At 39.7% G+C, this 14,057-nt stretch overlaps 1 long non-coding RNA gene across 1 annotated transcript; it reads left to right on the plus strand.

Annotated features, from left to right (window-relative positions):
* The first annotated feature begins 5,069 nt into the window (after nucleotides 1–5,069).
* LOC102076346 (uncharacterized) lies at nucleotides 5,070–8,440 on the plus strand. Its single transcript, XR_266553.4, has 3 exons — nucleotides 5,070–5,199; nucleotides 6,699–6,863; nucleotides 7,951–8,440. It is a non-coding gene; the product is annotated as an uncharacterized LOC102076346 (long non-coding RNA).
* The last annotated feature ends 5,617 nt before the right edge of the window (nucleotides 8,441–14,057 follow it).

Here is a 14,057-nt window from a genome sequence, read left to right on the forward strand (position 1 = left end):
TGTACTAGTAGTATATACTCAAATCCTTTGCTAAGATTTTATTTTGAATGGAAATGCTCTCAAATTCTCTTAGATACTTCAGTTGAAGTGATATATGTGCTGCTCAGTAAAACAAATTGCGTAACAAACCAATATTCTAGATGCAATATGCAGAGAGGATATGCACCGTGCAATGCCTCTAATTCCGCATTTACATGGTCAAAATACTATATAGCTGAATAGTAGCTGAACTTCTGTTTTGCAGCTTGACACGGCTGTCTGCAAATTTAGCTATTTTCCATCCACAGCACAGACTGATCCTAGTCTCATCCATGCTGAATGCAACAGATTGATCTCGCACATCCGCTGGGAGGCAGTGAGCCGATTTGATTTGTTTCTGCATAGGAAGTGTCCCGAGCCTCTGGGCTTTTTCCACATTAGCCAATCAAAATGCCACAAAGCTACAGTTTGGAATAAAATTAAGGGTTCCTCCATAGCAAATTAATTTTAGTTCAACAATTACAATTTTCTTGCTGTCAAAGAAAGGCAAAAAAAAAATTCAATTTAATTCTTATTAGCTGTAAAATGTAAAATCCTATAAAGCCAAATCCATATTTGTAGCTTCCTTCTAAAAATATCCTCTTAATTTCACCAGTATCACCTCTAAACTTTTGCCATGATCGCAAAGAAATTTCACTGGATGTGGATGGTGGCTGTTTAGTCCATGCTGCGTGCCCTGTTTGAAAGAAATCGACAGCCAGCGCCGGCCTGAGAGCTCCTGTCAATGCTTCTGATGACGTCTCTCTGGCGAATTCCCTTGAACTGGCTTATTAGCAATAGACTGATCAGTTTGACCTTCAGATTAGAAGGGTGAATGTAAACATAAACAATTAACCAGCAGAGTCAACCAACACGCAAAAGAACATACAGTCACTGGTTCATGTTAAATATGGTAGCAGTTGCAGCAATTTAAAAAAAAAAAAAAACCTCTGACATACTCCATGTTTCAGACCTGAACATAAATAACACATTAAGATATGACCTCCTGTCAAGTCTGTAAAGGCAGAAATGTCCCTGGATTATCTCAATGGCCATCGCTTGCTTAAAGTTTATGGTCATAATTTTAAAATGTATTAAAAACACAGTCATATTTATTGCTCAGGAGGAAGACTGTCTGTAGTCTGGAAAGTTGGTCACATCTAGGAGGGAATTATATCAGAAAAACTATCCGAGCCTCATCTTATGTGGGCCACATCCGCAGCTTGTCGCTTTATAAATAGCTGTAACAGTGTGTTTGCCCTGAATTAATGTCCTAAGTGTCCTGGTGAGGTCATCAGGCGGCAACACTAAGATTAATGCTGTAAATCAGATTTGAAAAAAAGAGAGGGGGATTATAGAGGAGTTTCCTCTTTATTGTGAAAACAAATTGTGAAAATCCAAGACAGTGACATGTGTGCGTTTGCCTGATTAAATGACTCCGGTCTCTTTGTTTTCACGGGGTTAACCTTGAATCATGAGTTGTAGCAGGTTGCCACCGGACTTAATTTTCAGCCCCGAAGACCTGATCTGTGTCAGTTGTTTTGGCTTATTGTTTCTGGTCATCTAACAGCTAAGACATCTCTGTTACAGTCACATCAAACACTAGTTTAGCTCAAGCAAGCCACTTATTTTTCCTGATAGATTAGCTGATCTGAATGCCACATCACATCAGCTCATGGTTCAGCTTACATCCTTCTATGCATCATTTTGGCAAATCTAATATAAGGCACGCACCCCACCTCAATCCTAGGAGTTTCCAAAGATGTGTCTGACCTGCCTGCTCCATTTTGTACAGTTGGTCTTGAATCTGATCTCCCTACTTTACGCTTTTTTAAGTATGAGCATAGTTGAGCCAGGCCATAGAGTGGAGCCATACTGCTGCAAATGTAAATTTTCTGTTAAACTACACCTTTTACTAAACAAACCTCTGAAATTGGGATTAAGAGACAGCATCGGCATTTCGGATATTACTACTAAACAGTGTTTCGGGCCTTGGATTTTGCAATAATATAACTAATGGCAAGTATATGTAAACCTCATAGAAAGTCTGTGATATATTGCTGTCACATAAGAAGACGGGGAATGCCACAAAATTCAGTAATTCAATTATAAATTAGCCTTTTATAAATCCTTGAACTTTAGTGTAAATAGGGGGGAAAGACACCATGACACCATAATGTTGTTCTGTGAGTGCATCAGGATTAAATTAGGTAATTATATAATTCTGATGACATGGCAATTACATAAGTCTTCTTGGTAGATCTGGCAGTGCAATGGAGGCCTGCTGACTGTCAGTCGATGATGGCGGTAGGGTGAGTGACAACGGGGCAAAAATACTGATACTCACCTGCTGTATTTAAATTGTCACACCAAAAATGATCATGTTGCCATATTTCTTGTGTAAGGACACTGCTGCAGGAGAAATGCTTACCCATTTAAACAAAAGAAATGCAATCAGAACAGTGCGGAAGCACGTGACTGGTAATGGGATTAACTCTTACACAAGCACTCAGAATCTAGCATTATATAGAAGAGAATCAATTTTTGTCTCTATGTGTGATTTATATTCACACATAGATTTTTATTCTGTAGATTTGCAGGCCACTAAACACAGAACACTGCGAAAAAAACAAAGCAACATTTAGAATTTTTCCAATCTGAACTTATAACAAACGTATAACAAGTATAACACAGTGCGTTGCATTTCTGAAGTAAATTTGTCCTTTAAAAATGCACTGTAAAAAAAGTTCATGTGATTCTAAAGAGAATTTCATGGTTTGATCCAGGAGTTGAAGTTGTATGATGACTGCTTTCACACTTATTACAGGATGTCATTGGGGCAGTTTGAGCTCTTGTTGTCAGAGCTGTGGCCACAAATGGCAAATTATTTCAGACGTGGAGCAGCATCATCCATGTGTACTCGGTAAAATAGTATTATTTTACTATTTGTATATTTACCGGTGCCAGTTTTGCCAGTGTGCCAACACACTTGTTGCCAAATGCATTGGCTTGAGTAGGCTGATCTATTTATCTGAAAAATATGAAATATGAATAGCTGCAAAAAGAAGATTCAAAAAATTCTTTTTAAAGCAGGAATATTGCACAGATTTTACGTGTCTATACGGTATATAAAGACCTTCATAGCCACAAAACTGATGTAAGCGGTATTTAGCATTAAAATATGCTAGCATGATAGTTGTTAGCACATTGATATGAGCATTTAGCACAGAGCCAGTAATTTTAGCATCTGAGATACCACGATACAATCAGTTTGGCATTTTCTGTTGGAGCCACACAGTTTTACAGTTCATTTTAAAAAGCAGGAGAGCCAGATCACAGATAAATGTGTTTCAAGAACACGGCCAACGCTGGACACACTTGTCAAAATCTTCTGCTGTTGAGTGTTTAAAGGAGTTCCTGGCTAATTTATTTATTGGTTTCATTTTATCAGCCCTGGCTATTTCAACTTGATTTTGCCGCCTTTGTGTTTTTTCAGCTGTTACTCAAGTTTCATTGTTTTGCCTACCAAGAAAAATTAAAAAGATATTTCATGTTACATTGTAATGTGTAACAGGATTATGCTGTATCAAATTTCAAGTAATCCTTGCTAATTTTTAATGTAGTTTCAGCTACAATAACCTTACACATTTACACAAACACATACATACAAACAGCACACTGACACTCATTTTGGCCTCATCTTTGACAGCTGAGTGTCTCATGACACTCAGGGGAGGAACAGGAGAATCCAGCAGGTACAATATGTTGGATGGGATTCAGGCGTTTTCCATTCCCCGAGCCCGGTGAAAGACAATATGTATATTTATTCACAGTGGGTGTGTCCGCTCACACAAGCAGCAACAAAAACTGCATTCAGCAGATAGCAGTAGTCACATTTACATGCTGTCAGTTTATTGTTGTTCCCCCTTTGCGTTCTCATTTCATGCAAATTTCGTTTTGCAAATATTGTCATTAAGGCACGGTGCATGCACGGGCTTGCAATCGTATATCTCATATCTCAGTAAATGCTTGTCTATTAATGCCTCTGATCTTCTGGCTCTGGCTCCTCTGACCTTGACAGAGACAGCCAGAGCCAGGAAACAAAAGTGATCCCAACTTTATGCTCATTGTTGGCTCATAACCAGTAGCACTTCGTACTTAGAGGACTTGGCTGTGTGCTGCATCACACTTTTTACTCATTTATTTTTTTAACCTATAATACAGTTGCTTCAGAAAATAAGAAGCAATAGCTAACATGCAGCCTTCCTGTCCTCCGTTTATACTGCACGCTTCCATTTCAGCATCCCCTGCTGTCAGTGTGGATCTACTTGCAGCTCAAATGAGTTACTCGTCCTGAGGTGGAAGTGATACATTATAGGATTAACAGGTGCAGGTAGTCATGATTGTTTTGTGTATCTCTGTCTCCTTAAATGTCTTCTTTCTGATTTACCCATTTTATGTCATTTTCCTGTTTTGTCATGCCTGCAAAAGTATCCGGTCTCCCCTTAAACTTGGTTAGCAAAGCCTGGAAAACAATAAAGGAAAATAAAACTTGTGATTTCATTGAAGGATAATTTAAATGGAACTGGATACTTGAGAAGGGTTTGTTTATGGTGACAGCTGAGGAGTGACGGATTCCTCTCAACTGTGTCCAGCCCTTGAGTGATAAAGGTCAACATTAAACCGGTCTTGTCAGCCAGCGACTCTTGTACATTCATATACAGAGCACAGCCAACTGCAGGTCTAAGTGCCAAACAGGGCATTGTTTATTTATGTCAACCAATATCCGACCAAATTGTGCTGGCCGTAAGACTAAATATTTTCTTATTTACTTATTCAAATCTTCTCGATGATGTTTTCACAAAATAAATACAATTCCAGAGTTTGAAAATTATGATAGAGATGACCCTTCGCTGTATTCACTGGCACCCAGTTCGACCACAAGCCTGTTTCTTTAAGAAGCGCACCAGCTGGCTCCATGTTCAAAGGATAAAACTGCTCATTCAGTGTTGTAAATCTGTTTTTGTGAATGGTGCGCTGTTACCTTTCCACTGAATGTGTGGCACAGCAGCTCCCTCAGGACAAAGCAGCTTCCACACCTAAAAGAGCCAACAGCCAGGGTTACCATAACGATATCTGGGCAACAAGCGACGTCAGCTCCAGTAAGGAACCCTCTGTGGGGTAAACAGAGACACAAAACAAACTTGGAATCAAACTCCTGTTGTTTGTTCGGCGTCCCGAATAGATGATGATAGTATGACATGTTTAATTATTTTTAGAGCTCATGTGACAGGCTGCATGGCTGAACCTTTGCTCTCCGGTAGATCTCTGCTGCTCCTGCTGTTGCTGCGCTTAGTGTGACTGCTTTTATCTGATTTGCAATGAGGCACGCAACACTTTACTATATTTGCCTTTTCATATTATTTTTATAGAATTAGTTTGGGAGCTATTCTTCACCAGACTCAAAGTGTGGTAAGGTAACAAATACTGTATAAACAGCCAATAAATTTAGAGTAAATATTTAGTCTCTGTTTCGCAGAGGATGAATTCTGTAGAGCCAAAATGAAAATTATGATTAACAAAAACAGTTTGCAGTAAAATTTGATTCAGATATTCAAGTTCTAAGATTATATCTGTTAGAATATTTCTGCAAATGTAATCAGTGATTCTTTTCAACATCTGCTGGGCAATTAGACATCACTATTAATGCAGTATTATTTAACACTTAGAGCGCAAAATATGCTTATTGGAAACTATTCTGTGCAGTGGTGACCTTTCTTGCATTATTACTGTAATCATCACTCAAACATCATCAAACAAAAATCCATGGATGGATAAAAACTGAGTATATTCAGTTTGTTTAGCGTGTTCATAGTGAATGTGCTAATGAGCCCACCTCATTTTTAGAGCAGATAATATTGCTGAACCTAAACCTGACCAACTGATGCAACCCTGAATAATAGCACTGCATCCACAGGCTTGTTGAGTACTCACTAAGGAGCCATGGGCACATCACTTCATCTGCCTCTCCTCTTACCCTGATACATCATCACTCTCTAAAAGAGTAAATCTGGACTCATCAGACCACATGACCATTTTCCATCACTCCAGTTCAATCTTTATGTTTCCCAGCAACGTGAAGCCTTTTTTTCTTGATTAGCCTAGCTGATAAGTTCTCTTCTATATTGCGCATGTAGAAATGTTCTTAAACAGTTGTGACTTCTACTCTTGATTTTTTTTTCTGATTTGATTTCAAGATTTTCTTTCTACCACATTTCTTCCTTGAGGATCCAGCCAGATTTTAATAACATGTTCTTACCCCAATTTTAATAGTTTCAGCAACCTCTTTAGGATATGTCTTCTTACAGGGTTATTTTTTAAAAAAAGGAGAAGCAACTCACTGCATCAATTAGGGTTAATTAGCCTGCTGTCAGCCAAAACTCATATTCACTGTGCTGCTGTGGTTACTCGATGCATTGTTTGAACTCAGATAACCTTGGATATCTGTTAATGTCAGATAGAAATGGTCTCACATAGGAGAGGTAGCTGTCTGATACTATAACTGTTAATCATGGAAGAGACGAAGCAGGAGTTGCAGCGACACACCATCACAGAGATGTGGGGCAGACCCAAAGTGAATGCGGTCATCTTCCTCCTTGCTTTAAATTTAATTCACGCAGAACAAGATTAGAGGATCCAATCAGTGGTGACACTGAACCTGGCACCCAGTGGAATGAGACACCAGGGAGGCCTAATCATCCCCATGACTCCACTCAGCTGCAGCAGGCCAATGAAATCCCCTCCAGACTAAGCAGATGGTCGATATCATCTTCTTTCTTTTCTAGGTGAGATTATCTTTTAGGCTTCAGACCTTACAAGTGGATGTTTACTGCAGTGGTGGCCTTTCTGCTATCCGGTTGTGGGACGCTAATGTTTCCCACTGCTGTGTGAGACCCAAAGTATACAAACTGGGAAAGGGTCGCCAATGTTCCCAGTGTGTTACAGTGATCATCACATCATGGATTTTATACATGCATACATTGAATTTCTAGTATTATAATAAAATATAACTGAAATAAATTGAAGGGAAGCAAACTTTTTCTTGAGTCACAAAGACTCTAAAAATATTTAACATATTAAATAAATATTTAACTAAGCAAAAAGCTTTCCCATTAAAAAATAAGTAAATAATACAGACCAAAATACACACACACACACACACAAAGTAATTTCCTCATTATGCTCGGGCTGCAATTTCTCCAAACAAGAAGATTATTTCTTACGTCACAGCACAATTTTCTCTTCGGCCCTGCCTGTCCTGAGATTACAGAGGTAGTTTATGCTTGATTTAAGCAGGTCGTCCCAAAGGAAAACAATGCAGAAAAAAGCTCGGCATGAGGTGACACGTGATCCCCTGATTAGGAACTCAAGAGGGGAAAGAGTGAAAGGGAAAGAGCAGGCCAAGGTTGACATGATAAGACTTGTGTCCTTTACAGTAAATTATCAAAAATAATCATGTAACATTTAATATTATCAGCTTTATCGCTTTAAAAGCAAATACACAATATATCACTAAACCAGTACCTGTAGTAAGACAAGTGATACATATGATAATGATACATCATCGCACCTCTGGCAAACTAAGTAATGTGTTGCATAGCAGGGTAACAAAGTAGGCACTGGCTATCCAGTGCAGTCTAATTAATGTGATGTAAAAGAGCCACAAGAGTAACAGAAGCTACTGTATCTCTGCTCAAGTAGAGCACTGAAAACAGGGCAAGTTTTCTGTCCAAAGAGAGTAACGGGTAACAGAAGAGGAGCAGCACACCACTTAAGGACATCCTCGTGCCAGAGAGAGGGATCGGCTTTACACCTGTGGGCTAGGTAATCAACGTCGTGCCCTGATCTCTTTACTTTCCTTGTCACTTACAGCACCTTGGAAGCAGCACAAAGACCAAGCCAGGAAAAGTCAGCCTTCTGATCTCAAGAAAGCAAGAGTTATACAAGCAAAAGGAAGTGCCGTGCCAGAATTTAAGTGAAAATGATGTACTTGCAATGCTGTGACCCCATGTGAATGTGCATGTGACGCACTCTTTTGTTAACTGAAAGATTACTTTGAAAAGGAGACGCAGCACATACGCCATCATCCTTTTTCCCAGAAGCCAGGATTATTTGTGTCATTTAAATTTTGGCAGACTTTGAAATAATCTGGACAAAAGTCAACTGCTTTGCCAAGTCTATTTTAAAAACAATACATCATCCCTTTCGTGAGAGACGATTACTTTCCATCGCTAATTAAAAGAAGAGGGGGGAAAAAAGTGAATGGGGCGTGTTAAGGGATATTGATGCAATCACTGGATCTAGCAGGGCCACTGGAGCTGGATCAGCTGACTGGCCCTGCTCCTGAAAGCAAATCATAGCACTGGAAAGAAAGCGCTTCCACTTTTCACAGTGGCTGTTTGAAGATAAAAGATGATCATGAGCTGATGAAATGAGGTTTACGTGTGCACTATTTGTAAGTCTCATTAGGACTGAAAGTCTGGTGTTTTTTCCATCCTGGTTTTATTGCATGAACAGGCACAGAGAGGCAGAGAGGTATTCAAGATGAAAAGCATCTAACTTTGGGATTCTGTGCAAAAAGGTTTAAAAAAAACAAAGCAAAACATTAATTTACGAATTACCGAAACTCCATATTTAAGTAAAAATATGGAGGCTGAGTCTTTCAGAAATAAAGATGGGCAGGGATTACCCTTCTTCAGTGAAGGCTACGGTGGCCTCCCTACAACCCAGACCTTTCACACAATTTAAAAACTAAATCAGAGGACAACTGCAAGAATTAAAAAATGTTTGGCTTTCAAAACTTTAGCAGCTGGTTCCCTCACTTCCCAGTGCTTAAAGGTTGCCAGTCAAAGAAGAGATGATGACTCAGAAGATGTTTTCATTCAAACTACACTGGCAACACTGAAGAAGTAGAGACTGATCTGCAGATAATCTCAGTTAATCACTGTACTATTTGTGAATCAGTTATTGACTAATCTTGGTGTATTGGTGCAATGGCACTGATGCACTGGGAATGTATGCTGTTTTAGATAATAGACATTTTTCTAGGCACTTTTGCTCTTTAGCTACCACTTTGCACCTGTCTCCCAGGAGCTTGAGCAACTATTTAGTGTACGGTTGACAGATCCTGTAAGATAAGGATTAGCAACAGGAATGTAATTGGTCACCATGTGGCCATTTAGTGTGTGCAAATGTGTCTGTGCACTAATTTTAGTGCAAAGTCAATTCCTAGGTGTAGCACACACACACACACTCACCTGTTTTCTCCTTTGTCCTCCCCTGGGCCTGAATACTATTTACAGGTTCCAGGAAGAGATCAAGGATGTGGGGGAGATACTTGAGGAGGTTTTAGGTGCTTGACTGGTGTTTTAGAATCATATTGTGTCAATATTAGACACTGCACATGAGTTCCAGTTTTATTGTTTCCTATTGGGAAAAACAATGACACAATATCCTCCAGGCTACAGAGAAGAAGGACCGTCTTTTTCAGGAAAGGCCAAGCTAGAATCTTATAGCAGACGAGAATGGGAGAGCATTTCCAGCAACTGGTCTCCTCAGTTCCTAAATCTTTACTGACTGTTATTAAAAGAACCGTGGATGCTACACAGTGCTAAATATGGGCTTTGTCCCAGATCTTTTGAAATATATTGCTGCTATCAAATTCAAAATGAGCTAATATTTTTCATGAAATACTGAAAATGTCTCACTTTAGATACTTTATGATATTTGCGAATCACTGGATTCAGTTTTTACTGCTTTTGTTTTCCAGAATGGGAGTTTATCTTTACAGACCTGTTAAAAGTACATTTTATATTATGCAAACACTGTAAATGGACCACGTAAGAGACACTGCACAGGACCACAATGCTAGAACCACACAAGCCGGCACACGTAACTGTGGAGTTACGTGTGCCGGCTTGTGTGTGTGTTTGCAGGTCACAGGCTTGACACAGAAAACTCGTAAGCATTCTTCATTTTATTCCGGAATATTCTAGCAGTTTGATGGGTGTTACCAGTCTGCTCATTTGCGCAGCTGCCCACCAAAACACAACTGGTAGATCAATAGTTGCTTGTCAGTAATGCTGGAGGTCATCAATGGAAACACTGAAACGCATTTACGTAATCAGGCAAATGGGTGATGAGGGGTCAAAAAAGCCCTTGTCTCCTCCTTTAGGTCTGGCTGAAGTTGCAGTGTGCAAGCAACAAATTAATTGACCTGGGCTGGAATAAATATTCATCAGTGAGGTTATTATTCCAGATTTGGATGGTGAGGGCTCTGCCTTCAGCTGTGGTTTGACAGGAGAGGCTGCCTTGTCTCGCTGCAGCTGTTCAACTTGTTGACATCAGTTCACAGCACTTCTGCTCCAGCAGTGATTGTGAAGATATTAAATTTCACCTTCTTTTGCTGTCCTGAGTTTTAAAATAGTCCAAATGTTCCCAATCATGCAGTAAACAACACACCCTCCTGGTTCCCTCAGCAGTGCAATCCATCATAGCAGCAATCTTAGCAAAGGGCTATTACTGATATAATTATGGTCTCTATTAATGTTTCATACTTTATATGGTGGAGGAATCATTGCATGATGACTTGACTAAACATAACTGAGCGAGGGTTACAATTCTAAGCAATCGAAACTCGTACGTCACACTCACCTGCTTTGGGTCTTTGCAGTGGATCCATTTGACTGAAACCATAAACTAGCACAAACATTAGAGCTGAAATTTGATTGTAGAAACCTTTACCACTCAATAGATGGGCATCTGAAAGTACACAGAACCTATTTGCCAGGTTGATTAAATACACTGTCATCTCTTTTTCATGAGGAGCACTGATGACAAATATTTGCTTTAATATGCGCTCTGCTTATTTACACGCGCACTTCATTCTGCACACAGGAAGCAGCACAGAGCCACACACATCTCCTCTCAGACTTTGCTTTGCCCATGTTATTTAGGATGGATGCTTGCCATCGGTGCATCAGCGTTTAATTACAACATGCTTTAAGCCAGGCCCCACTATCAAATCGCTAATCTGTTGAGGTATCACCTTCAGCACAAGACAGAAGTACTGTTTCGGGACATAGTAAGGTTAAGCTGCTGTATTAATGTAGTGTAATACTAGATTGTTGATTTTCAGTGAGTTTAGCTTGGAAGAACTCTAAAGTTTTTTTCAGGATATCCATTTGAAGCGAATCATTCTGTCAAGAGGTCGAGAAAATCTCTCTCAAACAGTTGCTATTCATAGTGTAATGCTTCTTTTCAATGTTTAATTCAACTAGCCCTTGCATTTGATATGCAGCGCCCTGACCTTGCACCTGATAGCATGCTAAAGCTGTATCTGAGGATGGATTACCAACCAGGCAAAGACCCACAGGGTATGCTAAATATCGTATCTATCACTGTATCAGTGTTACACTTGCTTCCAACATTATCAGTTGCATCTTAGATGATTACGTGCAGTTGTGCATATATTTTGGGCAATGCCTTCAAGAAGCATACATCTAGTTCCAACACCACCCGAAGGTACCCTAACAACATTACATCTTTGGTCATGGAAGCCAAGTGAGTAAAGTGATCTCGCTCTGTCGTCAAGAAAACAGGCCGAGATAAAATGAGCTGTGTGACATGGCATGTTATCCTACTCGGGGTAGCCAATAAAAGATGACACTTTGGTCAAGGTTAGACATGGTTAACATCAATACTGTGGCATTTAAATGATGCTCAGCTGGTGACAAAGTGTGCCAAAAAACATGCCCGACACCACTGCACCAGCAGCATCAGCTTGAATTTCTGATACAGTAGTTGTTGGCATTGTCGATGGTTGCAGGACAGATTCATTTTCCGATTGTTTATGCTCATCAGATCACAGAACCACCGCTAACTGCATTTTTGTTTTTCTATTTGGGCAGTTCTCTGAAAATCCCACAGATGATTGTGCACTGAAATCCCAGTAGATCAGTAGTTTCTGAAAGGGCACACCCTTCGTCATCATTGTAGCTTAAAATAACCTTTTTCCCCCCATTCAGGTACCCTTGACCTCGTCTACATGCCTTAATGGATTAAGCTTCTCCCAAGTAAATGGCTGACTTGAACAACTAAACAGATGTTGCTGACAAATATTGTACATCCACAGTAAAGCTGTGATTTATTGAAAGATGCGAGTAATTAACACAAAAAATGGGAAACGGCAGCTATTATTAACTCAAAAAAGAATAGCAAAAGTGGTGAGTATCATTACATTGACAGCTGCTAGCAGTTATTTTTCGGCACTTTTAATGCCAAATAAGAAAATTGATTGTGGAAATAATGAAACCAACTCGTATCCTGAGTGTCAAAAAGGCCAGTCGGGAGAGTAATCGGGCCATGCTGCTTCTGCAATCATGCAAGCCTGAAAAGCTGAAAAAAGGTACAGCAGCAGACATTCCCAAGCCTCTGGCTGTTTTTGGTCCCAAAAGATCTCACCAAAGTGTAATTATGTAATTGCCTCGTCCTGTGCAATGCCCTCTGAGACATTTTTCTGCAGAAGATTTATTTATGGCCTACCGTCTGCTTTGTCACCCAATCCTTTGAATCCAGAGAGCACAGAACTCCCCTCAAGGCTTTTAACAGAAAGGAGAAAGTTTACATCCAGCAATGCTGCGCTGCACACCAACGTGTTTGCATGTAAACATGTTGATTATTTTGCAGGAGTTGCTTCAGCCCTCTTGTCATGCTTAAATGATCTATGACTTTTATATACTTTACAGTGGTGAAAAGAAGCTTCTTAAGTGCTTTTGAGTTTTTAACTTTTATATTTTAACTGTATTATATTTTTATACTTTCATTGTGTTACATTTGAAAGGGAAAACTTTACTTTTTAAACCATATTCATTCATATATTTTTACTTGTATCAGTCGGAGTTTACAGAAAAGATTTGCAGTATGGAAATGAAGCATCCAGCCGATATCAGTTCAGTAACATCTGTTGCATGGCTACTTATTGTTGCATTGAAACAGACATTCTCAAGTAACAGCCTTCAAACTGTATTATATTTATTACAAAATGCAACACTGACAGACGCTTGTTTGTTTTCTCGATGAGTACCTACTCTTTTAGGTATGCTTTCCAGTAATGCTTAAGGATTAAAGGACTGAGGACAGATTTTCCGTCTGAACTCTGGAGATTTAAAAAAGCTAATGTGCAACAAAAGGTATTTCAGCGAGCACACTCTTTCTTACGATACAGAAAGTTTTTTTCTACATAAAAAAGGTTGCCAGCTGCTTTGTGATGTAATGTTTGGCTCAGTTTAAAGATGGCATCCGGTATGTCTCTCATGGAGGTTATGCCTACAAATGTTTATATATATACATTTGTATTTCCTGAGGCAAGTTAACCGGCAATGTTCCTCTTTGATGTCAACAATCACCACTTTGTAACCCATTCTCCACACCTCCCAGGCTCTCAGTGCGAGTTGTGTCCATCTACAGTACAGAATATTGCATAAGATTGTGATGTGAGCCCAGGGCTTAGGAAGATCTAGCTCCATAAAAGTTCTTTCACCAGTCTCAGTAAAATGACCCTATTCTAACTTCCCACCACAGGCCACGCTGTGTTATGCCTGTCAAAGGGAAACATACACAATGTCATCTGCTTCTTGTGCATCTGCCCTCAAAGGGCACGGTAATGGGCACATTTTCCCTGGCAAAGAGTAGAGAGAGAGAAGGCAACAGATTCAGGGTGGCTCGACGAGCGCTGATGTCCCGAGTTTTCTCACAGTTTTCATTACACCCACTAATTATGATAATTGGCAAACAGAGTCATCAGTGGGTGCCTTGATTATATTTGTAAGAGTATGTGTTTGTGAGACACTAATGAGTTGTTTAGTGGCTTGGAAAAAGAATTCCACTCGAACTTCGATCTGCAGGACGCAGGCAGGTCAGGAGATCGTGAGATCTGGCATAAGATTAAGAAAACAGTTCCAAAATGGAGTGCACATACT

Source organism: Oreochromis niloticus, linkage group LG4 (assembly GCF_001858045.2).
Source record: "Oreochromis niloticus isolate F11D_XX linkage group LG4, O_niloticus_UMD_NMBU, whole genome shotgun sequence".
Lineage (NCBI taxonomy): Eukaryota > Metazoa > Chordata > Actinopteri > Cichliformes > Cichlidae > Oreochromis > Oreochromis niloticus.